Source organism: Phalangium opilio, unplaced genomic scaffold (assembly GCF_054372755.1).
Source record: "Phalangium opilio isolate 3A_F unplaced genomic scaffold, DU_Popi_V2 ptg000022l_1, whole genome shotgun sequence".
Lineage (NCBI taxonomy): Eukaryota > Metazoa > Arthropoda > Arachnida > Opiliones > Phalangiidae > Phalangium > Phalangium opilio.
Window position 1 is genome coordinate 3897007 of NW_028324154.1, and position 27965 is coordinate 3924971.

The 27965-nt window shown below is 43.0% G+C and overlaps 1 long non-coding RNA gene and 2 other non-coding genes across 5 annotated transcripts; 2 read left to right on the forward strand and 1 right to left on the reverse strand.

Moving 5' to 3' along the window:
* The first annotated feature begins 1950 nt into the window (after positions 1 to 1950).
* On the forward strand, positions 1951 to 2023 carry TRNAV-CAC (transfer RNA valine (anticodon CAC)). The gene has a single exon. It is a non-coding gene; the product is annotated as a tRNA-Val (tRNA).
* Positions 2024 to 2554: 531 nt separating this feature from the next.
* Positions 2555 to 2627, forward strand: TRNAV-CAC (transfer RNA valine (anticodon CAC)). The gene has a single exon. It is a non-coding gene; the product is annotated as a tRNA-Val (tRNA).
* Positions 2628 to 14386: 11759 nt separating this feature from the next.
* Positions 14387 to 15514, reverse strand: LOC149695168 (uncharacterized). Of its 3 annotated transcripts, none has more exons than XR_016382531.1 (4): positions 15319 to 15514; positions 15100 to 15208; positions 14799 to 14861; positions 14387 to 14712 (listed from the first exon to the last, which is right to left on the reverse strand). It is a non-coding gene; the product is annotated as an uncharacterized LOC149695168 (long non-coding RNA). The 3 variants fall into 3 exon arrangements; XR_016382530.1 differs by having other exon boundaries at positions 14387 to 14612; positions 14687 to 14861; positions 15319 to 15513; XR_016382529.1 differs by having other exon boundaries at positions 14387 to 14861; positions 15319 to 15504.
* Between the last annotated feature and the right edge of the window lie 12451 nt (positions 15515 to 27965).

Sequence of the window (27965 nt, forward strand, 5' to 3'; positions counted from 1 at the left end):
TTACCCCTGTTATTTCCATTTCGGGTAATCAAAGCGTAGTAGCGCCCCCGAATCAAGGCAATGTTTCGCCTCCCACTACAACCCCACCGTTAGCCGCAGCGTTTCCCGCCAATTCAAATATTTTGGCGCCAATTTTAACCCTGCCCCCTCCGTAGCTAATTCTACGCTATCACAAGCTATCAGCACGCATTCAATACCCCCTGGTGGTAGTTTTCCAAATCCAAGCCCGTCGCACGCAGGAAGCGCTTCCCAGAACATGGGGCTTCCAACCTCATGGGTTCCCTCTATAGTCATGCCAAATTTTTCAGGTGCAGCGAAAGGTATGGGAGCAAAAGATTTTCGACGAAAGCTCGTCAAATTTTAGTAAGCCACGATTGTCCAGAGGACATATTCGTAAAACGCTGGATTCCCAGTATGTTGTCAGGCTCCGCTCTTGAATGGTTTGAAGTTCAACCCCCTTTTAAAGATTTTAGCGAGTTTACCTCCGCTGAGAACCAAGAATTCCAGCAGGATACTGATGACGATTTTCTATTAGAGAAACTTCATAATAGATTTCAAAAATCTGGCAAACCTGCCAGTAACTATGTTGAGGAAACTTTCAGAGCCCCTGACAGAGCGTGAACAAATTCCTATTATTAGGAGAAATTTACTAAGGGACACTAAGAAAGCCCTAGCTACTAAAAATTACTCTCGAGTCCGAGAACTTTTGTCCGACGCTACTAAAACAGAGCACGCGTCCGAAGACCCCCGCGCTAGAGTTTCCCAAGAATCCTCTGCCCCAAGTAAGCCGGCAGTTATTTGCATGCGCTGTGGTCAGACTGGCCACTACCAGAATCACTGCCCTAACAATGTGTCAGATCGTAGTGCCGCTTCCCACCGAGGAAATTTTCGAGGAAATTTAAATGCTAGTGCCAAAGCCTTTGTGCCTACCTGCATTAGGTGTGGAAAAATAGGCCATATAAAACCAGATTGTCCTAGGCGTAACGTTAATCCCCAGGGAAACGACCAAAACCGAGGGAACAATTCGGGCAATTCCCCCTACAACCGTTAGTAAATAACCGCCTCATTTTAGGTAACATCTCGAGTGGAACACTGGCTTCCCCTCAGATGGCTTTTATTCAAATTTGCATTGGTGATTTTGAGTGTGTAGCTTTGGTTGACTCTGGGTCGTCATTTACTTTGGTAGACGATTCATTTAAACATAAATTAACCTTGATTAGTAAAGGTCGTCATCTCCATAAATTAGGCATAAAATTAGCTAACCGCACACGTGTTTCCTCTACCGGTACTGCCAACGCTACTTTCAAATTACCAGGCAAAACGGAAACCAATATTGTATATTTTGTAAATAATTTAGTGTTTCCATGTATTCTTGGCATGGACCTCCTTCAAAAATGTGGTTTAATAGCAAATTACCGCGAAATGCGTTATTGTTGGTTCGATGAACCCACAAAGTGTTTTAGATTTGATTCATCCCCTGTCCCCGGTGGAAAAGTACTTTCTTCCCCTGTCTTGTGCCATGCTTCTTATGACGTCGAAATTGACGAAGCCGAGTTGAAAGAAGCCCTTTCACTAGCTAAGGTCTCATCCAATCAGAGTCCAGTTAGAAAATCTCGTTTATTCTACAGGGCCGGTAGGCCCTTGTAGATATGACTTGATACCGTTTTGTAACGTTAAAGCAATATTCACCTGCTTTTGCTAATTTCCTATGAAGATTAACATGGGTTTTTCGTGATTTTTCCCCACCGATAACTTAAAAACCACAGCGAAGATACTTTTCGGAATTATCTTAAATTAACAATTAAGTATTCAGGGTGTGCTATCGGCCAGCTTGATCAAAACAATTAAGTCTAAGTATGTTAATTTTAGTTAATTACAGAAGTACGGCTTTGACCATCGTGATTGGACATAATAATTAGCTAGATCTCTTGGAAAACACAGTGTTACTACGTATCTGTAGTGTGGTGGTTATCACGTCTGCTTCACACGCGGAAGGTCCCAGGTTCGAGCCCTGGTAGATACCAGGGAGCCCACGGGTCCTATAATTCCTATAAATTCCTATATTTTTGAACCAGTCCTATATTATCCTATAATTTCAAAAAAGGTCCTATAATATCCTATATTTTTGACTTAGTCGAAGTTTTCGTATATTTTAGCATCAAATTTATCAAAATTTAGCTGTTTTTATCGAGATCACTTTTGAATTGACACCGAAATTAACGAGCTCGCTTAGGATTTTTATATATTATATTATATTTTAATTAAGTTCGTCTGAGTTTTCAAAGTAAAATCCAATTTGTTATTTTTTATTTTTTGAGATTTTTTCTACATAGTTTAAGCCCCAAAATTGTATTATATATGAGCATTTTTAGTCCTATATTTTCCTATAAAAACACATTTTTTCTCCTATAAAATCCTATAATTCCGGAAAAAAATTCCTATTTTTCCTATAATGAATTTAAATTTAAGAGTGGGCTCCCTGAGATACATGTATTGACCATCGTGATTGGACATAAGAATTAGCTAGATCTCTTGGAAAACTCAGTGCTACCACGTATCTATGGTGCAGTGGTTATCACGTCCGCTTCACACGCGGAAGGTCCCAGGTTCAAGCCCTGGTAGATACATGTTTTGACCATCGTGATTGGGCGCTTGAATTAGCTAGATCTCTTGGAAAGCTCAGTAATACCACGTATCTATGGTGTAGTGGTTATCATGTCCGCTTCACACACGGAAAGTCACAGGTTCGAGCCCAGGTAGATACATATTTTAACCATCGTGATTGGACATAATAATTATATAGGTCTCTTGGAAAACTTGGACTTACCACGTGTCTGTGGTGTAGTGGCTATAATAAATATTTAACAATTATGACACTAACCAAGAAGACAGTAATCTAAATCATACGACTAGTCATTAGGATTCCCAAGAAAAGCCGTCAGTACTGTCAATTTTAAACATGACGAGAACATCTCTAAATATACGTTATCAGAATGTAAGGGGACTTCAAACGAAATTAGATGACCTGCTTGAAAATCTAACTGACAGCGATTCGGACATAATCTGCCTCACAGAAACGTACCTCAACGAGTGTCTTTTTGACGCAGATTTTATTCCTGAAAATATGATTGCATTCCATGCGGATCGCACACAAAATAAACAAAACACTACACGTGGAGGGGGCGCAGCAATCATAGTCAAGCGTAACGTTAAAGCTCTAAGGCGTACCGACCTAGAGATAACAACGGAATGTGTCTGGATAGAGCTCCCTGGGAAATCTGGTGACAGCGTACTTGTTGGAAATCACTATTTTGCTCCTAAACACCATGTAAATGAATATGAAAACTACCTCACAGAAATAGCTAAGAAACTCCATGATTATCCCGGAAAATGCGTAATTATTGGCGATTTTAACCTTCCTGGAGTCAACTGGAAATACTTAACAACAACGTACTGCAACGGCTTGGTGAAGCCAAAAGCGGAAACAGTAGTAGAACTTGCCTGTAACCTAGATTTAACCCAGGAGAACAATCTAAGAAACTCTGCAGGAAACATTTTAGACCTTGTGCTCACAAACATGAAGGAAGTAACGGTTTCCTTAGATACCAACCCCCTCCTTCCCATTGACAAGTACCACCCTCCATTAAATATAAATATAAACACCGAAGGCTTAAACCATAAGCCTATTGAGCCCAATTACAAATCAGCAAAACGCAACTACCGCAAAGGGAATTACAAAGAACTCTACTTATCACTCACTTCCAGGGATTGGTCAAACTTCTATTTAACACAAGATCCAAACAAGGCATTAGAACAATTGCAAGAAGTTCTACAAGATGTGATAGCCACACATATACCAGAATCGGGAAAAACTTCTTCAAAGTACCCATCATGGTTTTCAAAGGAGCTGCGAAAACTACTCTCAAGAAAACTGTACTATCATAAAAAATATAAGAGATCCAAGAATCAATTAGACCTTAACAAATACAAAGTAATCCGGAAAGAGTCACATAAATTTCTAAAACGAGATCGAAAACACTGGGGCGAAGCAATTGTAACTGAACTTACAAAAAGGCCTGAGAAATTATGGACCTACGTGAAAAACCGACTAAGGCCTAAACCCAAGGAAGACCTCATCCTATCAAAAAGTGATGGTACTCATATAACCTCCAATGATGACATCGCACATGAATTTCGTCAATCATTTGCATCAATAGGCAATCCAGATAGTGAACAAATAGATAGCAGCGATTCACAAGATATGCAAAACGAAAATTTCGGCGACATCCATGGGTCCTTACATCATGTATCCGTCACGTATAAAGATGTACACGAAGCTATCGGAAAATTGAAAAATAAAAAATCAACTGGAATAGACGAAATACCTACATTCCTAATTAAGGGATGCAAAGAAATTCTAACCCCTTTGTTGTTGCACATATTTAATAGGTCCATCAGCTGTGGCATATTCCCACAGATATGGAAAACCTCCATAACAATTCCGATCCACAAAAAGGGACCAAAGCAGGATTTAAAAAACTATCGACCCATCTCACTCATATCAACGCTGTCGAAAATCTTTGAAAGTATCATGCATAAATACCTAACTAGTTGGTTTAAGCCTTATTTAGCCATAGAGCAGCATGGGTTCTGTAAATCTCGCTCGACATCAACAAATCTACTTTCATTACTAAGTCACATTACTCCACGAATTGAAAACCAAAAACAAGTTGACTATATCTTTATGGACCTTTCAGAGGCCTTCGACAGAATGAACCATCAACTTCTCTATCAGAAGCTAAAGAAATATGGACTCGGAGGAAACCTTCAAAATTGGATAAATAGCTACTTATCAAATAGGACAAACATAATCAAGGTGAACAATTATCTAACCACCAGCACCTATCTCACCACTAGAGGCGTACCGCAAGGCTCTTCTTTAGGCCCTCTTCTCTTCTTGATATTTATCAACGATCTATATCACCAACCAGAGAAATCCGTCCAAACACGTGGTTTTGCCGACGACAACAAAATTTTTAGAGAGATAACATCCAAACACGACTGCGAGGAGCTTGAACTAGAGATACACCGGATAAATAAGTGGGGGATAGCAAACGAGATGCCGCTAAACGCCATGAAAACCGTTGTAGCCTCCTTTACCCAAAAAGTGAACATAATTAAGTACGACTATAAAATAAACGATGTACCACTTGAAAGAAAAAATTTAATGAAAGACCTAGGTATATGGCTAGACACCAAATTGCTATTCACCAACCATATAGACATTATAGTATCGGAAAGCCTTAGAAAACTATATGGAACCTTACGAGTAGCACGAAATCTAAATAGCCCTAAAATATTCATTCAGCTATACAAGACCATAGTACTACCTAAGCTAGATTACTGCTCCCTAATCTGGGGGGATGTGCAAATTATAATATCACCAAGATTGAACGAATACAACGCAAGTTTGTTAGGCTACTGAACATTTACTTTCTAAAATTATATAAATATGAGTACTCCACTATTATAAAAAAGTATCATTTAATGACCATACAAAAAAAGGCTAAAATACACAGAAATAATGTTCCTGTACAAACTAATTCATAACCGCACTGACTGCCCAGAGCTGCTGAATCAAATAAACTTTAGAACAAGTATGGTGAAAACACGAAAACGCGAACCATTCTATGTTCCACTTCTTTCAAGACGTGACGCCATAAAAAGAATGCAAATCGAATATAACGCCATTTGCGACAGAACAGATATATTCGGCACAAATATACACAAGTTCTCAAAGGACCTCAAAGTTATCCTTATGGATATGTGAGAACTACTATAGGCTAGCATTTTTAAGCAAAAGAACCTAAACTAAATTCCCTTAGCATCTTTATTATTTAAACTATCTGTTTTTAAATGTTAGGATTTTTAAATAAAAATATAGTTTACCATTTTTTAACAACGCTGTCATCGCGATATATAAATATATATAAATATAAATATGAATACACCCCCCTGTAAAAACACCCAAATTTTATTTTTATTATATGAACGAAATTAATGTAATCCTCTGTACCACTATAAAAAGTACTTTTGTATGTTGTGATGCAGAGTTAATAAACACATTATTGAATTGAATTGAATTTCACTTCACTTGGTTTAATAATGTGACATAGGTAGCGTACTTTTTCCCTACTTTTAAAACCATTAAACTAAGTAATATTAGAAGTTCAACAGATTGTCAAAAAAAGATGTTAAAAGCCACTGTAAATGGTGCTTAAATGCCTAATATTTCCTTAATACTTCCAAATAATGTTAGTAAATGGCGTGAATTGATCATAGAAATGGGGTTAAAGTACACCCTAAATTATGTCTTTTTTGGCACTGGAAAAAACAGCATATATGGTGTTTGAATGCACCATTATATTTTAGAGTGCAAATGTATGACGGTAAAGCACACATCATTATTCAAAATTTAATTACATTAAGACTGAAGTAACAGATATTAAATAAAAACGTCTTGGTTTGGACCAAGGCCGAAAAAACAAACGATATGTGTGAGGTTTATCAATTGACTGAAGTTCAGATATTGAAATTTTTTTCTAGTTATTTTTATCCACTCAATCCTTAATCAATATTTTATTCAATCAACTGATTTTACTGTTAATCGATCTAGTCCCTCTAAATTAATTGAAAAAATTACATATCTACGCTTTTTCAAGAACAATTACACTTTCCGAAAACATTTTATCATGAAATAAATTGTTTTTGAAAAAGCGTAGATATGTAATTTTTTCAATTAATTTAGAGGGACTAGATCGATTAACAGTAAAATCAGTTGATTGAATTAAATATTGATTAAGGATTGAGTGGATAAAAATAACTAGAAAAAAATTTCAATATCTGAACTTCAGTCTATTGATAAACCTCACACATATCGTTTGTTTTTTCGGCCTTGGTCCAAACCAAGACGTTTTTATATAATGAATATAAGCATCTATTTGCATCTGTGCCAGGGCTAACAAATACTGCCACCCATTATATAGATATGGGTAACGCTACACCGATAGGGTGCGCCCCTTACCGATATTCACCTTTTAAGAAGGAGAAAATAGACGCTATCATCTATGACATGTTAGCGGATGATTTAATTGAGCCAAGCAATGGGCCATGGAGTTCCCCGTGCATTTTAATCCCAAAGAAAGATGGAGACGATCGCCTCTGCATTGATTATCACAGGCTTAATGAGGTTTCGGTGAAGGACTCGTACCCTTTTCCACGAATCGACGATATTCTATATTCAATTCGTCAACCCCAGTTCATAACTACCCTAGATTTAAAAGCGGGTTATTGGCAAATTCCACTCCACCAAGATAGCCGCGATAAAGCAGCATTCGTGACGCACAAAGGCTTATTTAGACCGAAAGTCCTTATGTTTGGGCTCACGAATGCACCCGCCACATTTCAGAGAATGATAGACAGGCTCTTTGGACCCCTCGCGTCAGAAGGTGTCAGCGCGTACCTTGATGACGTAAGCATCATTTCCAGTTCCTTTGAGGAACATCTAAATACCTTAGAAAACGTTTTCAACATCCTCTCTGACGCAGGGTTAACTATTAAGGCAAGAAAAACTAAATTCTGTCTAGATGAAGTACCACTACTAGTACATATTGTTAGCACAGAAGGAATTAAAGTCGATCCCGAGAAGACCCGCGCAATTAGTGAACTAGCGCCCCCTCGTAACATAACTGCGTTGCGATCATTACTAGGAATGGCGAGTTATTATCGCCGCTTTATTAAAGGCTTCTCCCAATTGGTTTCCCCTCTAACCGCTCTTTTGCATAAAGACGTTCCTTTTGTTTGGACTGACACACATACCGAAGCGTTTGAAATACTAAAAACCGCATTAACGTCTGCACCCGTGCTTATTGCACCTGATTTTAAAGAAACTTTTATAGTACAGACTGACGCATCCAATCATGGCATTGGAGCGGTGCTGCTTCAAAAACGCAATGGTCGTTTACATGTGGTTTAATACGCTAGTTCTACACTATCAGACGCCGAGAAGAACTATTGCACAACCGAGCGAGAAGCCCTCGCCGCGGTTTGGGCAGTTAGTAAGAAATTTAGACCGTATCTCGAAGGCGTTCATTTCGATTTATATACAGATCATTCTGCTTTGGTCTGGATGCTTAAAACTCCAGACCCCACAGGAAAGTACGCAAGTTGGTATGCTTTTGACTACACTGTCCACCATATACATGGTGACAAAAATATTCTGGCTGACTCGCTTTCACGATTACCAACGGTCAAGGAGGAGGATTTGCTGGCGAATTCAATTCCTGAAGCCGAAAGTTGTGTAGCAGTTGCCATGGCAGCGCCCCCAGAGCCAATAGCTTTTTCAACAAATATTTTAATTAGTGAACAACACAAGGACGGCCGCCTTGGTCCACTAATTCGGTCTTTAGAAAATAACACCCCGCTAAGCTCCCCAGACAACGCGCTTAGTCAATGTCGGCTTATCAATGGCATACTTCACCGTCGTCCTGCAAAAGCTACCCCTGAAGATGCGTACTTCAGAATATGGGTACCTAAAGCACTTCATAATACCGTACTTGAATTGAATCACGACATTCGTAGTTCAGGTCACCTTGGAAATTTTCAAACACTCAGACGAATGCGTGAAAGGTATATTTGGGAAGGAATGACCCGCGACGTTCGTAATTACGTCAACTCATGTGCTGCGTGCCAGAAACATAAGGTACCACAACAAGCCCCTGCTGGACTCATGAAGTCCGCTAGTATTTCCGATCCTTGGACTGTCATAGGGATAGATTTAAAAGGTCCATATACAGCTAGCAAGCGAGGCATTACTCAACTTTTAGTAGTAACCGACATGATGACCAAATGGGTCGAGGTTTTCCCGATGAGACGCGCCACTACCAAAGCGATAATAAACATCTTAGTTGACCACGTATTCACGCGTTTTGGTCTCCCATTAACAGTCGTTAGCGACAATGGAAAACAATTCGTGTCTCGGATAATGCGAGACACTCTGAAGATTTTAGGCGTTCGCAATAGATTTACGTCATACTATTCCCCGCAATCCAATCAAACGGAGCGGATTATCAGAACTTTGTCCACAATGATAGCTACTTATGTAGAGGACAACCACCGTGATTGGGACATAGGTATTCAGCAGTACGCCATGGCGATAAGAACTTCCACACAGGAATCCACTGGCTTTACCCCTGCCTATTTGAATTTTGGGCGCGAATTAAGAACCCCCGCCGACATTGGTCCCCAAGTTGCACCCGTATTTTCGGAACATATTCATTCGCATGCGAAAGCAATTAAAGAGAGAACCGATTGCGCCATAGCGGCGGCTAAAGACAATCTGTTGGCTGCTCAAGCTCGTAATGCGAGCTATTACAATAAGCACCAGAGGGATTTTGAATTGGAAGTAGACCAGTTGGTCTTAAAGAGAACCCATTTTCTGTCCTCCGCTGCCAATCGCTTCACTGCTAAGTTAGCCCCTCGTTGGGATGGACCATTTTTGGTCGCCCAAAAACTCTCTCCTCTTACCTATAGGTTAAAGTGTGTTAAACGAGGTAGGATATTTAAGGGAACCTTGCATATTCACGAACTTAAACCTTATGTCGAGCGCAATGCCGACACCACAACCGAGGCCCAGATTGTTGAGCGAGATGCCAAATCTAACCTCAGTCAGGTCATGGAACCTTTGTCTGTCGAGCGAGATTCCGACATAGTTAGACCTATTAGTGCGTTAAGCGGCGACTCACATAATTCACAGGATTTAGTCTTGGGTGACAATGAACAGCCTGGTAGTCGTCGTGGCCTTAGGCCCCGTAACCCCGTTACTGGTCGAGCGATTTGCTCGTAATACATTACTTCTGGGAGTGTCAACCCCATTGTTTGTTTAGGTTATTTTAGTGTGCATGCTAAAATTAAACTTAATTTTTTTAAAGTACTTTTATATATATATGTCGCGAACTGATCATTGTATAATATTTAAGTTAACTGTAACGTCACTTTGTTTGACGGTAAATGTTCGTTGGCGCCAGTATGTTGTTTTGCGTCACCATTTCGCAAATATTTTTTTCAATATGTTTATTTTTGCTTATTGTTCTTCTTTTGTTTGCGCCACGTTCGATCCTTTTTTGTTTTGTTTTGTTTTGCGTCAAATTATGATTCTGTTTTGTTTTCGCGTGGACGCTCAAGATTAAGTGGAGGAGGATTTGTGACGATATTTACTTATATTGGTAAAAAGTCCCCTATTTTATTATTGATGAAAACAAGCCATAATGGTTTAAAGATAGTTGAATGGCTATTCAACACCCCCTTTACAATTTCAATGGCTGGATTTCCCTAAAGCTGGGTACCCTCGCGTAGATGTGACCCGTAACGAAATAGATGCGACCCGTAACGAATTCTTAAGAAGATTTCAAAGGAGGATTGTTGGCCCCATACAAAGGTTGCCAGGCCCAAAAACATTAAGGTTGACCCGAAACGACCTAAAGGTAAACAAGCTCGGGTCAAGGGTTCCCTTTCTTTCCAAAAAGAATATCAGAGAACATCTTGAAAAAAAGAAGGGTTGAGTAGATCGAGACCAGGACTAGTCCGAAGCGGACGCGCGCTTACAACTTCGCGCTCGCTAAGTTTTGATAGAGATGGCAAATCTCTGCCCACGTTAAGTAAACTCTACCTAAAACTCGACCTAAAGACTAAGTGATAACCCTCGTGCGGAGAAACTAAAGTTAATCCCGACTAACATGCGCGTGTTCATAACCGTGTGAAACAAAGGAATATGTGCGCGCCTTCCTCAGCAACGTTCCGTTCCCGTACATCGTGGACCAGGTCGCTAAGATAAGTGAAAACTTTACAAACTTAAATTATAAGGGTATCCAGCCAAATCCCCCTTAGTATTAAATTATTTCATTAACCTGTTATTAATTACTGTTTCATTTTACCATGTGTTTACCTTTAATAATTAGCTCTATTTTGAATTCGTATTAAATTTAATGATTACTTTTAGACTCATGTCGCCCCGTTGTTTTGTTTATTAATTTACCCAATGATGACACGTAACTTATTAATTTCCCCTAGACAACTTACCATAACTTTATCAAATATCCCCCTATCATAATAAAAGTGTCTCAAAACCTCTCGTGCAAAGAGAGAGATTATCATTACCTCCAAGCAGGGTTGGCAAGTTTTAAACAAATTGTTTTAAACTTTGGTTTAAAACTTGTTTTAAACAGCCATTAAAAAAAACTTTAATTTGTTTAAAACGTTTTAATCAAAAAGTTTAAAACATGTTTTTTTATGGAGAAAAATTTCGAATATGTTTAACTTTTTTTTATTTGAAAATGAGCGAAAAGATTAAATAATAGAAATAATAAGCTCCAATCAAAACCTTTCAATTATCTGACCGTTTCATATGTGTGTTTAATTGTTTGGAGACCCTACCAGTTCATTTATCCATTACCAATCTGTATTCTATGAGAGCGGTAGCTCTCTTAGATAAGACTTCATACTGCTCTTAATGTATAAGGAGGGTTTTTTGTTTGGATGTAGTTTTTTTTTGTATTGTACTAATTGGTTCGAAAAAATCCACTGAACTACAATTCGGACCCTCAATATGTGGTTGAAATTTCAAAGAGATCCATTAATTAGTTTATTTTATATAAAATAAAGTTGCTAAGGGTGGTTTTCATTTCCATAAAATTAATCACAGATTTTGACGAAAAACTGGAAATTTCCCATAGAAATAACATGGGAAATTTTCCAAAGTTACAAATTTTGTCCATACCCTTACAAAAATAACTATACGTTAGTTAGATTTGAAAACGATCTTAAATGAAAGCCCCATATCCATAGTTGGCGCCAATTTTTTTTCATCAAGAAAAATTAAGTTAAAGTACTGTTTTTCATAGTTTTAATTACATGCTCCGACTTACGTGGTTTACCCTGAAACTATGGAACCTGCGACTTTTAGCATTAGTTATGTAGTGTATGAAGCGAGTTTGGTCGTTTTACCGCGGTTATAGTCAAATTCTAAAATAAATTAATCAAAAATGTCTTCATTAGAATCAAGACCTAAAAAGTATCGATAAGACTGAGGTTATCACTTGACTGAAGGATCAGATATTAATTTTTCTTTTTTATTGAAACTTAAAGGCATGCTTAAGAAAATACAACGTTCCATTACCGTTTTCTGTAGAAATAACTTATTTTACTGGTAATCAATTTCAAAAATGTACTTATCTCGGGTTTTCGGGCACAATTCCATTCCCCCAAAATATTTTATCATTACATTAATTTCTTTTGAGATAGTACGTGTATGACATTGAGTTTTAAAAGGTTCCCCCCTTTTGTGCCCGGCATGCTTCGCAGTGGAACATTTTAAAACAATGGCGGAAAATTCAGTAGGTACAGTAAGATTTTTACTCGTGGTTATGCTACTCCCCTATTTCTCTCTCTAGTTTCTAACAATGGTTAGAGAATATTCAGTGCCGCAGGTCGCACATGATGATATTTCAACTACAGCTTACATCAATTCTTCCTGGTCGTACTATTAGCGGGTTAAGCACTATTTTGTTCAGGACATGTCTCGGAAGGGTGCTTGTTGTAACTTTTGAAACTTTCAAAGGTTTTGGTCATGGCTAAACAGACCGCTATTTTAGTTTTCTATTGTTTTAAAGCTTATTTTGACATGTTAACTCTCAAAAGTAATTAATGTAATGATAAAATGTTTTGGGGGAATGGAATTGTGCCCGAAAACCCGAGATAAGTACATTTTTGAAATTGATTACCAGTAAAATAAGTTATTTCTACAGAAAACGATAATGAAACGTTGTATTTTCTTAAGCATGCCTTTAAGTTTCAATAAAAAAGAAAAATTAATATCTGATCCTTCAGTCAAGTGATAACCTCAGTCTTATCGATACTTTTTAGGTCTTGATTCTAATCAAGACATTTTTGATTAATATCTGCTCCTTCAGTCTTCATTTTAATTAAGATTGTTAAGAAACTGTTTTACATTTTCAAATTCTGCACATAAGCAGAAACATATATAAAGGGGACCATAACTTTAGCTCAATCAGACATTTATTTATAATGATACTTCCAAAAAAACCTAAATCATAAAAAGTTTGCATTGTTATTATAATTAACGTAATACAATTTTTTACCCCATTAAAAATTCCACAAATAGGACAAAATTGACAATTTTACACAATTTTTAAAAATTCTGCTTTATGTCCGTTTGATCTTTAGCTCAAAATTGTCATAAGCCCAATATGAAATTCAGATATCCTTAAAACTTTACAAAGGCGATCCGAGATTGTCAATTTCAAACTTTTTTGTAACATTAACTAACGTCTGTTTGATATTAAGCTTAAAACCTTCTTAAACACAATAATCAGGTCTACCCTAAACGTCCACAAAGATGATCCAAGATTGTTAATACGCCTAAAAAGTGCCCTCTTCAAAATATTTAGCAGGGGAAAAGAGATTTGCGGATTATTCAGCTATTTCATGTACATTGTTTTTCTTCTATGTAACTTGTAATCTTGTCCACTTGGAGCTGTATGGCTATTTATAGCCCTAGCTCGTCAATAATAAAACGGAGAAAAAAAAAGAGAGCGTGATCGAGTGGGCTATGCTAGTGGGTATTTGAAATCTCGTGGATTGGGACTCCGGGCATAGCCCACCCCATCACGCACTCGACAACGCAAGGCAACTCGCGCTATAGCGGATGCAGCTTGCGTTCTTTAGCAGACGACATGCTCTAGTCAATGGTCACGGACCAGTTTATTTATTCCAAGTCAGGAGGGTCGCTGGCCTAATGTCCAGCTCAAAAAAAATCCTTTATTTCCCACCCTGACTCGCGCTATAGCGCAAGCAGCCTGCGACGTGTTGTGCGTGATCGAGTAGGCTATGCTCCGGGAAAAAGAAATCTTCACTTCAGTCGGGAGTCCTGGGACTCCTAACAGGCCAAACATAGATGCATATGACAAGGAAACATTTCTCATAAGCGAGAATGGCCAACTTTGTTTTGTAAGAGACAGCCTGGCAGCCCGGTATCTGACTGGCCAAGTCAGCTGTCAAATGTTTATTACTTCTTCTATGCGACTTAAAGTGTGTTACATATTTAACATAAACCAAAATTAATACCATTTGATTAAACAAAATAGTATTATAAACGTCTTTAAAAAAATGCAACCTCAAACAAGCAGAGCTATGTTCGTATATCGGAACCGCAATTGTTTTCACCTTTAAAAGTTAATACAGCCCTTTGAATTTAAATAATTAGAAATGAGAAATGTAACCACTGAACAGTTGTTTACACATTTAACATAAACCAAAATTAATATCATTTAATTAAACATCGCGTTATAAACGACTTTAAAAAACTCAACCTCATATTGCCAGAGCTACGTTGGTATGTTGAAATTTAGAAAACATATGTTAGAGATTCAATTAACAGCAATGGTTTTTACCTTTAATGTAGAATTTGAATTTAAGTAATGCGAATGTAAAATCTTATTAAATGAAAGAATCTATACAGTTCTGTTTGTCATTATTTCCTTTGAAAAGTTATCGCCAACGTTTAGTTAGCGGAGCCACAGGTTTCATCATTAAGTTAAGGTGTAAAATTTACCTCTACAGTTTATTAATGTGTACCAGCTGTCAAATAAGGTGTGCAGTCATTAATTATTTCATTGGAAAATCACCGTTAACGGCAGTGCTATTTCTTGTGTTTAATAATTTACAATGTAAACAAAGATGTTACGTTGGTGGTTCTGTAGTAAGCGTGGTCTTCCATAAAGCATTACCTAATTAAATATTTCAATTATTTGGGTAGAAATGCCATTTTTTAATAATTCAATGGAGATATGGAAATAGCGGTAACGGCTAAAAGCACATGTGTACTAAAGAGCACATTGTTTTCTACCCTGATTTGAGCAAATTAGATAACGGTATCCTGAATTAACTAGCGCTACTCTTACCCATGTTGACAAGATAAACAAAGCATAAAATCATAGCATAAATGATTTAATTTAAACAAATTACCTAATTAGCGGCTATCGTTGGCCGATGGCACCAGGTGAAACATCTTAAAACGCACGTAACACGGCCAATTGGTCTCTAGTCTCTCTCTACATACAATCAGGCTAATCAGCTGTATTTAAATTTTGACCAAGGCTTAGTGAAATCAGTAAATTTAAAAATTATCGGCTAAATCCTAAATTTAAATTCTTTTGTATTAAATTATAATAAGGTTTAACTTACGAAATTAAAATAAAATGAGGACGAATTAACCCCTTCTTTTATGTGAAAAGTTAAAAAATTCGCCTTAAGCTCGACACAGCCACACGCGTTGTCTAAACAAAAATCTTCGCTCAGTCTTTCTATTAGAGGTAAAACAGCGTAAGTCCAACAGTACGTTTCTCTATGATTTTAGCCAGGACTAAAACACGTAAGTCCAACAGAATAAAAGGTCGTAAGCTTAAGCATGTGCTTAAAAGTACAAAAAGTAATACTTAATATTAATTGTTTTCAATAAAACTTCGAAAGGCACCAGTTTTATGTTCAACCTTTCATTTAAAACCATTTTCAGACCTATCGAATAAATAGTCTTCAAAAAATGCTCGAGTCAATTTGGCCATCACAGCAAACATTTCCCATGTTATTCCTATGGGAAAATTTCCCTTTTTTTGCCAAAATGTCTTAATTTTTTATGGAAATGAAAACCACCCTTAGCAACATTATTTTCTATAAAAAAAACTAATGCAGGGATCTCTTTGAAATTTTAACCACATATTAAGGGTCCGAATTCTAGTTCAGTGGATTTTTTTCAAAACAATTAATACAATACAAAAAAAAACTACATCCAAACAAAAAACCCTCCTTATACATTAAGAGCAGTATGAAGTCTTATCTAAGAGAGCAATCGCTCTCTCAGAATAGCTAGCTTAATGGACATTTTATCTTTTAATTTTATCTTAGGTTAAAGCTATTTAATCTTGATTACCTTGTGGGTGCATGTAGGTACTTGTGGGTACTTGTGGGTGCTTGTAGGTACTTGTGGGTGCATGTAGGTACTTGTGGCTACTTGTGGGGGCTTGTAGGTACTTGTGGGTGCATGTAGGTACTTGTGGCTACTTGTGGGTGCTTGTGGGTACTTGTGGGTGCTTGTGGGTGCTTGTCGGTATTTGTAGGTACTTGTTGGTGCTTGTGGGTACTTGTAGGTGCTTATGGGTACTTGTATTTGATTGTGGGTACTTGTGGGTGCTTGTAGGTACTTGTGGGTTCTTGTGGGTGCTTGTAGGTACTTGTAGGTGCTTGTGGGTGCTTGTGGGTGTTTGTAGGTGTTTGTGGGTGCTTGTTGGTACTTGTAGGTGCTTGTGGGTGTTTGTAGGTACTTGTGGGTACTTGTGGGTGCTTGTAGGTACTTGTGGGTGCTTGTAGGTACTTGTGGGTACTTGTAGGTACTTGTGGGTGCTTGTAGGTACTTGTGGGTGTTTGTAGGTACTTGTGGGTACTTGTGAGTGCTTGTAGGTACTTGTGAGTGCTTGTAGGTACTTGTGAGTGCTTGTAGGTACTTGTGGGTGCTTGTAGGTACTTGTAGGTGCTTGTGGGTGCTTGTGGGTGTTTGTAGGTGTTTGTGGGTGCTTGTTGGTACTTGTAGGTGCTTGTGGGTGTTTGTAGGTACTTGTGGGTGCTTGTGGGTACTTGTAGGTACTTGTGGGTTCATTACGTACTTGTGGGTGTTTGTAGGTACTTGTGGGTGTTTGTAGGTACTTGTGGGTGTTTGTAGGTACTTGTGGGTACTTGTGAGTGCTTGTAGGTACTTGTGAGTGCTTGTAGGTACTTGTGAGTGCTTGTAGGTACTTGTGGGTGCTTGTAGGTACTTGTGGGTGCTTGTAGGTACTTGTGGGTGCTTGTAGGTACTTGTGGGTGCTTGTAGGTACTTGTGGGTGCTTGTAGGTACTTGTGGGTGCTTGTAGGTACTTGTGGGTGCTTGTAGGTACTTGTGGGTGCTTGTAGGTACTTGTGGGTGCTTGTAGGTACTTGTGGGTACTTGTAGGTACTTGTGGGTGCTTGTAGGTACTTGTGGGTGCTTGTAGGTACTTGTGGGTACTTGTAGGTACTTGTGGGTGCTTGTAGGTACTTGTGGGTACTTGTAGGTACTTGTAGGTACTTGTGGGTTCATATAGGTACTTGTGGGTGTTTGTAGGTACTTGTGGGTGTTTGTAGGTACTTGTGGGTACTTGTGAGTGCTTGTAGGTACTTGTGAGTGCTTGTAGGTACTTGTGAGTGCTTGTAGGTACTTGTGGGTGCTTGTAGGTACTTGTGGGTGCTTGTAGGTACTTGTGGGTGCTTGTAGGTACTTGTGGGTGCTTGCCCCGGGTACTTGTGGGTGCTTGCCCCGGGTACTTGTGGGTGCTTGCCCCGGGTACTTGTGGGGCTTGCCCCGGGTACTTGTGGGTACTTCCCCGAGTATTTGTAGGTACTTGTGGGTGCTTGTAGGTGCTTGTGGGTGCTTGTAGGTACTTGTGGGTGCTTGTAGGTGCTTGTGGGTGCTTGTAGGTGCTTGTGGGTGCTTGTAGGTGCTTGTGGGTGCTTGTAGGTACTTGAGGGTACTTGTGGGTGCTTGTAGGTACTTCTGGGTGCTTGTAGGTACTTCTGGGTACTTGTGGGTACTTCTGGGTACTTGTGGGTACTTATGGGTACTTGTGGGTGCTTGTAGGTACTTGTGGGTGCTTGTAGTACTTGTGGGTGCTTGTGGGTGCTTGTAGATACTTGTGGGTGCTTGTAGGTACTTCTGGGTACTAGTAGGTACTTGTGGGTACTTGTGGGTGCTTGTGGGTGTTTGTAGGTGTTTGTGGGTGCTTGTTGGTACTTGTAGGTGGTTGTGGGTGTTTGTAGGTACTTGTGGGTACTTGTGGGTGCTTGTAGGTACTTGTGGCTGCTTGTAGGTACTTGTGGGTACTTGTAGGTACTTGTGGGTGCTTGTAGGTACTTGTGGGTGCTTGTAGGTACTTGTGGGTACTTGTAGGTACTTGTGGGTGCTTGTAGGTACTTGTGGGTACTTGTAGGTACTTGTGGGTGCTTGTAGGTACTTGTGGGTACTTGTAGGTACTTGTGGGTTCATATAGGTACTTGTGGGTGTTTGTAGGTACTTGTGGGTGTTTGTAGGTACTTGTGGGTACTTGTGAGTGCTTGTAGGTACTTGTGAGTGCTTGTAGGTACTTGTGAGTGCTTGTAGGTACTTGTGGGTGCTTGTAGGTACTTGTGGGTGCTTGTAGGTACTTGTGGGTGCTTGCCCCGGGTACTTGTGGGTGCTTGCCCCGGGTACTTGTGGGTGCTTGCCCCGGGTACTTGTGGGGCTTGCCCCGGGTACTTGTGGGTACTTCCCCGAGTACTTGTAGGTACTTGTGGGTGCTTGTAGGTGCTTGTGGGTGCTTGTAGGTACTTGTGGGTGCTTGTAGGTGCTTGTGGGTGCTTGTAGGTGCTTGTGGGTGCTTGTAGGTACTTGTGGGTGCTTGTAGGTACTTGAGGGTACTTGTGGGTGCTTGTAGGTACTTCTGGGTGCTTGTAGGTACTTCTGGGTACTTGTGGGTACTTATGGGTACTTGTGGGTGCTTGTAGGTACTTGTGGGTGCTTGTAGTACTTGTGGGTGCTTGTGGGTGCTTGTAGATACTTGTGGGTGCTTGTAGGTACTTCTGGGTACTAGTAGGTACTTGTGGGTGCTTGTGGGTGCTTGTGGGTGTTTGTAGGTGTTTGTGGGTGCTTGTTGGTACTTGTAGGTGGTTGTGGGTGTTTGTAGGTACTTGTGGGTACTTGTGGGTGCTTGTAGGTACTTGTGGGTGCTTGTAGGTACTTGTGGGTACTTGTAGGTACTTGTGGGTGCTTGTAGGTACTTGTGGGTGCTTGTAGGTACTTGTGGGTACTTGTAGGTACTTGTGGGTGCTTGTAGGTACTTGTGGGTGCTTGTAGGTACTTGTGGGTACTTGTAGGTACTTGTGGGTGCTTGTAGGTACTTGTGGGTGCTTGTAGGTACTTGTGGGTACTTGTAGGTGTTTGTGGGTGCTTGTTGGTACTTGTAGGTGGTTGTGGGTGTTTGTAGGTACTTGTGGGTACTTGTGAGTGCTTGTAGGTACTTGTGGGTGCTTGTAGGTACTTGCGGGTGCTTGTAGGTACTTGTGGGTGCTTGTAGGTACTTGTGGGTGCTTGTAGGTACTTGTGGGTGCTTGTAGGTACTTGTGGGTGCTTGTAGGTACTTGTGGGTGCTTGTAGGTACTTGTGGGTGCTTGTAGGTACTTGTGGGTGCTTGTAGGTACTTGTGGGTGCTTGTAGGTACTTGTGGGTACTTGTAGGTACTTGTGGGTGCTTGTAGGTACTTGTGGGTGCTTGTAGGTACTTGTGGGTACTTGTAGGTACTTGTGGGTGCTTGTAGGTACTTGTGGGTACTTGTAGGTACTTGTGGGTTCATATAGGTACTTGTGGGTGTTTGTAGGTACTTGTGGGTGTTTGTAGGTACTTGTGGGTACTTGTGAGTGCTTGTAGGTACTTGTGAGTGCTTGTAGGTACTTGTGAGTGCTTGTAGGTACTTGTGGGTGCTTGTAGGTACTTGTGGGTGCTTGTAGGTACTTGTGGGTGCTTGTAGGTACTTGTGGGTGCTTGCCCCGGGTACTTGTGGGTGCTTGTAGGTACTTGTGGGTGCTTGTAGGTACTTGTGGGTGCTTGCCCCGGGTACTTGTGGGTGCTTGCCCCGGGTACTTGTGGGTGCTTGCCCCGGGTACTTGTGGGGCTTGCCCCGGGTACTTGTGGGTACTTCCCCGAGTATTTGTAGGTACTTGTGGGTGCTTGTAGGTGCTTGTGGGTGCTTGTAGGTACTTGTGGGTGCTTGTAGGTGCTTGTGGGTGCTTGTAGGTGCTTGTGGGTGCTTGTAGGTGCTTGTGGGTGCTTGTAGGTACTTGAGGGTACTTGTGGGTGCTTGTAGGTACTTCTGGGTGCTTGTAGGTACTTCTGGGTACTTGTGGGTACTTCTGGGTACTTGTGGGTACTTATGGGTACTTGTGGGTGCTTGTAGGTACTTGTGGGTGCTTGTAGTACTTGTGGGTGCTTGTGGGTGCTTGTAGATACTTGTGGGTGCTTGTAGGTACTTCTGGGTACTAGTAGGTACTTGTGGGTGCTTGTGGGTGTTTGTAGGTGTTTGTGGGTGCTTGTTGGTACTTGTAGGTGGTTGTGGGTGTTTGTAGGTACTTGTGGGTACTTGTGGGTGCTTGTAGGTACTTGTGGGTGCTTGTAGGTACTTGTGGGTACTTGTAGGTACTTGTGGGTGCTTGTAGGTACTTGTGGGTGCTTGTAGGTACTTGTGGGTACTTGTAGGTACTTGTGGGTGCTTGTAGGTACTTGTGGGTACTTGTAGGTACTTGTGGGTGCTTGTAGGTACTTGTGGGTACTTGTAGGTACTTGTGGGTTCATATAGGTACTTGTGGGTGTTTGTAGGTACTTGTGGGTGTTTGTAGGTACTTGTGGGTACTTGTGAGTGCTTGTAGGTACTTGTGAGTGCTTGTAGGTACTTGTGAGTGCTTGTAGGTACTTGTGGGTGCTTGTAGGTACTTGTGGGTGCTTGTAGGTACTTGTGGGTGCTTGCCCCGGGTACTTGTGGGTGCTTGCCCCGGGTACTTGTGGGTGCTTGCCCCGGGTACTTGTGGGGCTTGCCCCGGGTACTTGTGGGTACTTCCCCGAGTACTTGTAGGTACTTGTGGGTGCTTGTAGGTGCTTGTGGGTGCTTGTAGGTACTTGTGGGTGCTTGTAGGTGCTTGTGGGTGCTTGTAGGTGCTTGTGGGTGCTTGTAGGTACTTGTGGGTGCTTGTAGGTACTTGAGGGTACTTGTGGGTGCTTGTAGGTACTTCTGGGTGCTTGTAGGTACTTCTGGGTACTTGTGGGTACTTATGGGTACTTGTGGGTGCTTGTAGGTACTTGTGGGTGCTTGTAGTACTTGTGGGTGCTTGTGGGTGCTTGTAGATACTTGTGGGTGCTTGTAGGTACTTCTGGGTACTAGTAGGTACTTGTGGGTGCTTGTGGGTGCTTGTGGGTGCTTGTGGGTGTTTGTAGGTGTTTGTGGGTGCTTGTTGGTACTTGTAGGTGGTTGTGGGTGTTTGTAGGTACTTGTGGGTACTTGTGGGTGCTTGTAGGTACTTGTGGGTGCTTGTAGGTACTTGTGGGTACTTGTAGGTACTTGTGGGTGCTTGTAGGTACTTGTGGGTGCTTGTAGGTACTTGTGGGTACTTGTAGGTACTTGTGGGTGCTTGTAGGTACTTGTGGGTGCTTGTAGGTACTTGTGGGTACTTGTAGGTACTTGTGGGTGCTTGTAGGTACTTGTGGGTGCTTGTAGGTACTTGTGGGTACTTGTAGGTGTTTGTGGGTGCTTGTTGGTACTTGTAGGTGGTTGTGGGTGTTTGTAGGTACTTGTGGGTACTTGTGAGTGCTTGTAGGTACTTGTGGGTGCTTGTAGGTACTTGCGGGTGCTTGTAGGTACTTGTGGGTGCTTGTAGGTACTTGTGGGTGCTTGCCCCGGGTACTTGTGGGGGCTTGCCCCGGGTACTTGTGGGTGCTTGCCCCGGGTACTTGTGGGGGCTTGCCCCGGGTACTTGTGGGTGCTTGCCCCGGGTACTTGTGGGTGCTTGCCCCGGGTACTTGTGGGGCTTGCCCCGGGTACTTGTGGGTACTTCCCCGAGTACTTGTAGGTACTTGTGGGTGCTTGTAGGTGCTTGTGGGTGCTTGTAGGTATTTGTGGGTGCTTGTAGGTGCTTGTGGGTGCTTGTAGGTACTTGTGGGTGCTTGTAGGTACTTGTGGGTGCTTGTAGGTACTTGTGGGTGTTTGTAGGTACTTGTGGGTACTTGTGAGTGCTTGTAGGTACTTGTGAGTGCTTGTAGGTACTTGTGAGTGCTTGTAGATACTTGTGGGTGCTTGTAGGTACTTGTAGGTGCTTGTGGGTGCTTGTGGGTGTTTGTAGGTGTTTGTGGGTGCTTGTTGGTACTTGTAGGTGCTTGTGGGTGTTTGTAGGTACTTGTGGGTACTTGTAGGTACTTGTGGGTTCATTACGTACTTGTGGGTGTTTGTAGGTACTTGTGGGTGTTTGTAGGTACTTGTGGGTGTTTGTAGGTACTTGTGGGTACTTGTGAGTGCTTGTAGGTACTTGTGAGTGCTTGTAGGTACTTGTGAGTGCTTGTAGGTACTTGTGGGTGCTTGTAGGTACTTGTGGGTGCTTGTAGGTACTTGTGGGTGCTTGTAGGTACTTGTGGGTGCTTGTAGGTACTTGTGGGTGCTTGTAGGTACTTGTGGGTGCTTGTAGGTACTTGTGGGTGCTTGTAGGTACTTGTGGGTGCTTGTAGGTACTTGTGGGTGCTTGTAGGTACTTGTGGGTGCTTGTAGGTACTTGTGGGTGCTTGTAGGTACTTGTGGGTACTTGTAGGTACTTGTGGGTACTTGTAGGTACTTGTGGGTGCTTGTAGGTACTTGTGGGTGCTTGTAGGTACTTGTGGGTACTTGTAGGTGTTTGTGGGTGCTTGTTGGTACTTGTAGGTGGTTGTGGGTGTTTGTAGGTACTTGTGGGTACTTGTGAGTGCTTGTAGGTACTTGTGGGTGCTTGTAGGTACTTGCGGGTGCTTGTAGGTACTTGCGGGTGCTTGTAGGTACTTGTGGGTGCTTGTAGGTACTTGTGGGTGCTTGCCCCGGGTACTTGTGGGGGCTTGCCCCGGGTACTTGTGGGTGCTTGCCCCGGGTACTTGTGGGGGCTTGCCCCGGGTACTTGTGGGTGCTTGCCCCGGGTACTTGTGGGTGCTTGCCCCGGGTACTTGTGGGGCTTGCCCCGGGTACTTGTGGGTACTTCCCCGAGTACTTGTAGGTACTTGTGGGTGCTTGTAGGTGCTTGTGGGTGCTTGTAGGTATTTGTAGGTGCTTGTAGGTGCTTGTGGGTGCTTGTAGGTACTTGTGGGTGCTTGTAGGTACTTGTGGGTGCTTGTAGGTACTTGTGGGTGCTTGTAGGTACTTGTGGGTGTTTGTAGGTACTTGTGGGTACTTGTGAGTGCTTGTAGGTACTTGTGGGTGCTTGTAGGTACTTGTGGGTGCTTGTAGGTACTTGTGGGTGTTTGTAGGTACTTGTGGGTACTTGTGAGTGCTTGTAGGTACTTGTGAGTGCTTGTAGGTACTTGTGAGTGCTTGTAGGTACTTGTGGGTGCTTGTAGGTACTTGTAGGTGCTTGTGGGTGCTTGTGGGTGTTTGTAGGTGTTTGTGGGTGCTTGTTGGTACTTGTAGGTGCTTGTGGGTGTTTGTAGGTACTTGTGGGTACTTGTAGGTACTTGTGGGTTCATTACGTACTTGTGGGTGTTTGTAGGTACTTGTGGGTGTTTGTAGGTACTTGTGGGTGTTTGTAGGTACTTGTGGGTACTTGTGAGTGCTTGTAGGTACTTGTGAGTGCTTGTAGGTACTTGTGAGTGCTTGTAGGTACTTGTGGGTGCTTGTAGGTACTTGTGGGTGCTTGTAGGTACTTGTGGGTGCTTGTAGGTACTTGTGGGTGCTTGTAGGTACTTGTGGGTGCTTGTAGGTACTTGTGGGTGCTTGTAGGTACTTGTGGGTGCTTGTAGGTACTTGTGGGTGCTTGTAGGTACTTGTGGGTGCTTGTAGGTACTTGTGGGTGCTTGTAGGTACTTGTGGGTGCTTGTAGGTACTTGTGGGTGCTTGTAGGTACTTGTGGGTACTTGTAGGTACTTGTGGGTACTTGTAGGTACTTGTGGGTGCTTGTAGGTACTTGTGGGTGCTTGTAGGTACTTGTGGGTACTTGTAGGTGTTTGTGGGTGCTTGTTGGTACTTGTAGGTGGTTGTGGGTGTTTGTAGGTACTTGTGGGTACTTGTGAGTGCTTGTAGGTACTTGTGGGTGCTTGTAGGTACTTGCGGGTGCTTGTAGGTACTTGCGGGTGCTTGTAGGTACTTGTGGGTGCTTGTAGGTACTTGTGGGTGCTTGCCCCGGGTACTTGTGGGGGCTTGCCCCGGGTACTTGTGGGTGCTTGCCCCGGGTACTTGTGGGGGCTTGCCCCGGGTACTTGTGGGTGCTTGCCCCGGGTACTTGTGGGTGCTTGCCCCGGGTACTTGTGGGGCTTGCCCCGGGTACTTGTGGGTACTTCCCCGAGTACTTGTAGGTACTTGTGGGTGTGGGTGCTTGTAGGTACTTGTGGGTGCTTGTAGGTACTTGTGGGTGCTTGTAGGTACTTGTGGGTGCTTGTAGGTACTTGTGGGTGCTTGTAGGTACTTGTGGGTGCTTGTAGGTACTTGTGGGTGCTTGTAGGTACTTGTGGGTGCTTGTAGGTACTTGTGGGTGCTTGTAGGTACTTGTGGGTGCTTGTAGGTACTTGTGGGTACTTGTAGGTACTTGTGGGTACTTGTAGGTACTTGTGGGTGCTTGTAGGTACTTGTGGGTGCTTGTAGGTACTTGTGGGTACTTGTAGGTGTTTGTGGGTGCTTGTTGGTACTTGTAGGTGGTTGTGGGTGTTTGTAGGTACTTGTGGGTACTTGTGAGTGCTTGTAGGTACTTGTGGGTGCTTGTAGGTACTTGCGGGTGCTTGTAGGTACTTGCGGGTGCTTGTAGGTACTTGTGGGTGCTTGTAGGTACTTGTGGGTGCTTGCCCCGGGTACTTGTGGGGGCTTGCCCCGGGTACTTGTGGGTGCTTGCCCCGGGTACTTGTGGGGGCTTGCCCCGGGTACTTGTGGGTGCTTGCCCCGGGTACTTGTGGGTGCTTGCCCCGGGTACTTGTGGGGCTTGCCCCGGGTACTTGTGGGTACTTCCCCGAGTACTTGTAGGTACTTGTGGGTGCTTGTAGGTGCTTGTGGGTGCTTGTAGGTATTTGTGGGTGCTTGTAGGTGCTTGTGGGTGCTTGTAGGTACTTGTGGGTGCTTGTAGGTACTTGTGGGTGCTTGTAGGTACTTGTGGGTGCTTGTAGGTACTTGTGGGTGTTTGTAGGTACTTGTGGGTACTTGTGAGTGCTTGTAGGTACTTGTGAGTGCTTGTAGGTACTTGTGAGTGCTTGTAGGTACTTGTGGGTGCTTGTAGGTACTTGTAGGTGCTTGTGGGTGCTTGTGGGTGTTTGTAGGTGTTTGTGGGTGCTTGTTGGTACTTGTAGGTGCTTGTGGGTGTTTGTAGGTACTTGTGGGTACTTGTGGGTACTTGTAGGTACTTGTGGGTTCATTACGTACTTGTGGGTGTTTGTAGGTACTTGTGGGTGTTTGTAGGTACTTGTGGGTACTTGTGGGTACTTGTAGGTACTTGTGGGTTCATTACGTACTTGTGGGTGTTTGTAGGTACTTGTGGGTGTTTGTAGGTACTTGTGGGTGTTTGTAGGTACTTGTGGGTACTTGTGAGTGCTTGTAGGTACTTGTGAGTGCTTGTAGGTACTTGTGGGTGCTTGTAGGTACTTGTGGGTGCTTGTAGGTACTTGTGGGTGCTTGTAGGTACTTGTGGGTGCTTGTAGGTACTTGTGGGTGCTTGTAGGTACTTGTGGGTGCTTGTAGGTACTTGTGGGTGCTTGTAGGTACTTGTGGGTGCTTGTAGGTACTTGTGGGTGCTTGTAGGTACTTGTGGGTGCTTGTAGGTACTTGTGGGTGCTTGTAGGTACTTGTGGGTACTTGTAGGTACTTGTGGGTACTTGTAGGTACTTGTGGGTGCTTGTAGGTACTTCTGGGTACTTGTGGGTACTTGTAGGTACTTGTGGGTTCATATAGGTACTTGTGGGTGTTTGTAGGTACTTGTGGGTGTTTGTAGGTACTTGTGGGTACTTGTGAGTGCTTGTAGGTACTTGTGAGTGCTTGTAGGTACTTGTGAGTGCTTGTAGGTACTTGTGAGTGCTTGTAGGTACTTGTGGGTGCTTGTAGGTACTTGTGGGTGCTTGTAGGTACTTGTGGGTGCTTGTAGGTACTTGTTGGTGCTTGCCCCGGGTACTTGTGGGTGCTTGCCCCGGGTACTTGTGGGTGCTTGCCCCGGGTACTTGTGGGGCTTGCCCCGGGTACTTGTGGGTACTTCCCCGAGTACTTGTAGGTACTTGTGGGTGCTTGTAGGTGCTTGTGGGTGCTTGTAGGTACTTGTGGGTGCTTGTAGGTGCTTGTAGGTGCTTGTGGGTGCTTGTAGGTGCTTGTAGGTACTTGTAGGTACTTGTGGGTGCTTGTAGGTACTTGAGGGTACTTGTGGGTGCTTGTAGGTACTTCTGGGTGCTTGTAGATACTTCTGGGTACTTGTGGGTACTTATGGGTGCTTGTAGGTCTTGTGGGTGCTTGTGGGTGCTTGTAGGTACTTGTGGGTGGTTGTAGTACTTGTGGGTGCTTGTGGGTGCTTGTAGATACTTGTGGGTGCTTGTAGGTACTTCTGGGTACTAGTAGGTACTTGTGGGTACTTGTGGGTGCTTGTGGGTGCTTGTGGGTGTTTGTAGGTGTTTGTGGGTGCTTGTTGGTACTTGTAGGTGGTTGTGGGTGTTTGTAGGTACTTGTGGGTACTTGTGGGTGCTTGTAGGTACTTGTGGGTGCTTGTAGGTACTTGTGGGTACTTGTAGGTACTTGTGGGTGCTTGTAGGTACTTGTGGGTGCTTGTAGGTACTTGTGGGTGCTTGTAGGTACTTGTGGGTACTTGTAGGTACTTGTGGGTGCTTGTAGGTACTTGTGGGTACTTGTAGGTACTTGTGGGTTCATATAGGTACTTGTGGGTGTTTGTAGGTACTTGTGGGTGTTTGTAGGTACTTGTGGGTACTTGTGAGTGCTTGTAGGTACTTGTGAGTGCTTGTAGGTACTTGTGAGTGCTTGTAGGTACTTGTGGGTGCTTGTAGGTACTTGTGGGTGCTTGTAGGTACTTGTGGGTGCTTGTAGGTACTTGTGGGTGCTTGCCCCGGGTACTTGTGGGTGCTTGCCCCGGGTACTTGTGGGTGCTTGCCCCGGGTACTTGTGGGGCTTGCCCCGGGTACTTGTGGGTACTTCCCCGAGTACTTGTAGGTACTTTTGGGTGCTTGTAGGTGCTTGTGGGTGCTTGTAGGTACTTGTGGGTGCTTGTAGGTGCTTGTGGGTGCTTGTAGGTGCTTTTGGGTGCTTGTAGGTACTTGTGGGTGCTTGTAGGTACTTGAGGGTACTTGTGGGTGCTTGTAGGTACTTCTGGGTGCTTGTAGGTACTTCTGGGTACTTGTGGGTACTTATGGGTACTTGTGGGTGCTTGTAGGTACTTGTGGGTGCTTGTAGTACTTGTGGGTGCTTGTGGGTGCTTGTAGATACTTGTGGGTGCTTGTAGGTACTTCTGGGTACTAGTAGGTACTTGTGGGTACTTGTGGGTGCTTGTGGGTGCTTGTGGGTGTTTGTAGGTGTTTGTGGGTGCTTGTTGGTACTTGTAGGTGGTTGTGGGTGTTTGTAGGTACTTGTGGGTACTTGTGGGTGCTTGTAGGTACTTGTGGGTGCTTGTAGGTACTTGTGGGTACTTGTAGGTACTTGTGGGTGCTTGAAGGTACTTGTGGGTGCTTGTAGGTACTTGTGGGTACTTGTAGGTACTTGTGGGTGCTTGTAGGTACTTGTGGGTGCTTGTAGGTACTTGTGGGTACTTGTAGGTACTTGTGGGTGCTTGTAGGTACTTGTGGGTGCTTGTAGGTACTTGTGGGTACTTGTAGGTGTTTGTGGGTGCTTGTTGGTACTTGTAGGTGGTTGTGGGTGTTTGTAGGTACTTGTGGGTACTTGTGAGTGCTTGTAGGTACTTGTGGGTGCTTGTAGGTACTTGCGGGTGCTTATAGGTACTTGTGGGTGCTTGTAGGTACTTGTGGGTGCTTGCCCCGGGTACTTGTGGGGGCTTGCCCCGGGTACTTGTGGGTGCTTGCCCCGGGTACTTGTGGGGGCTTGCCCCGGGTA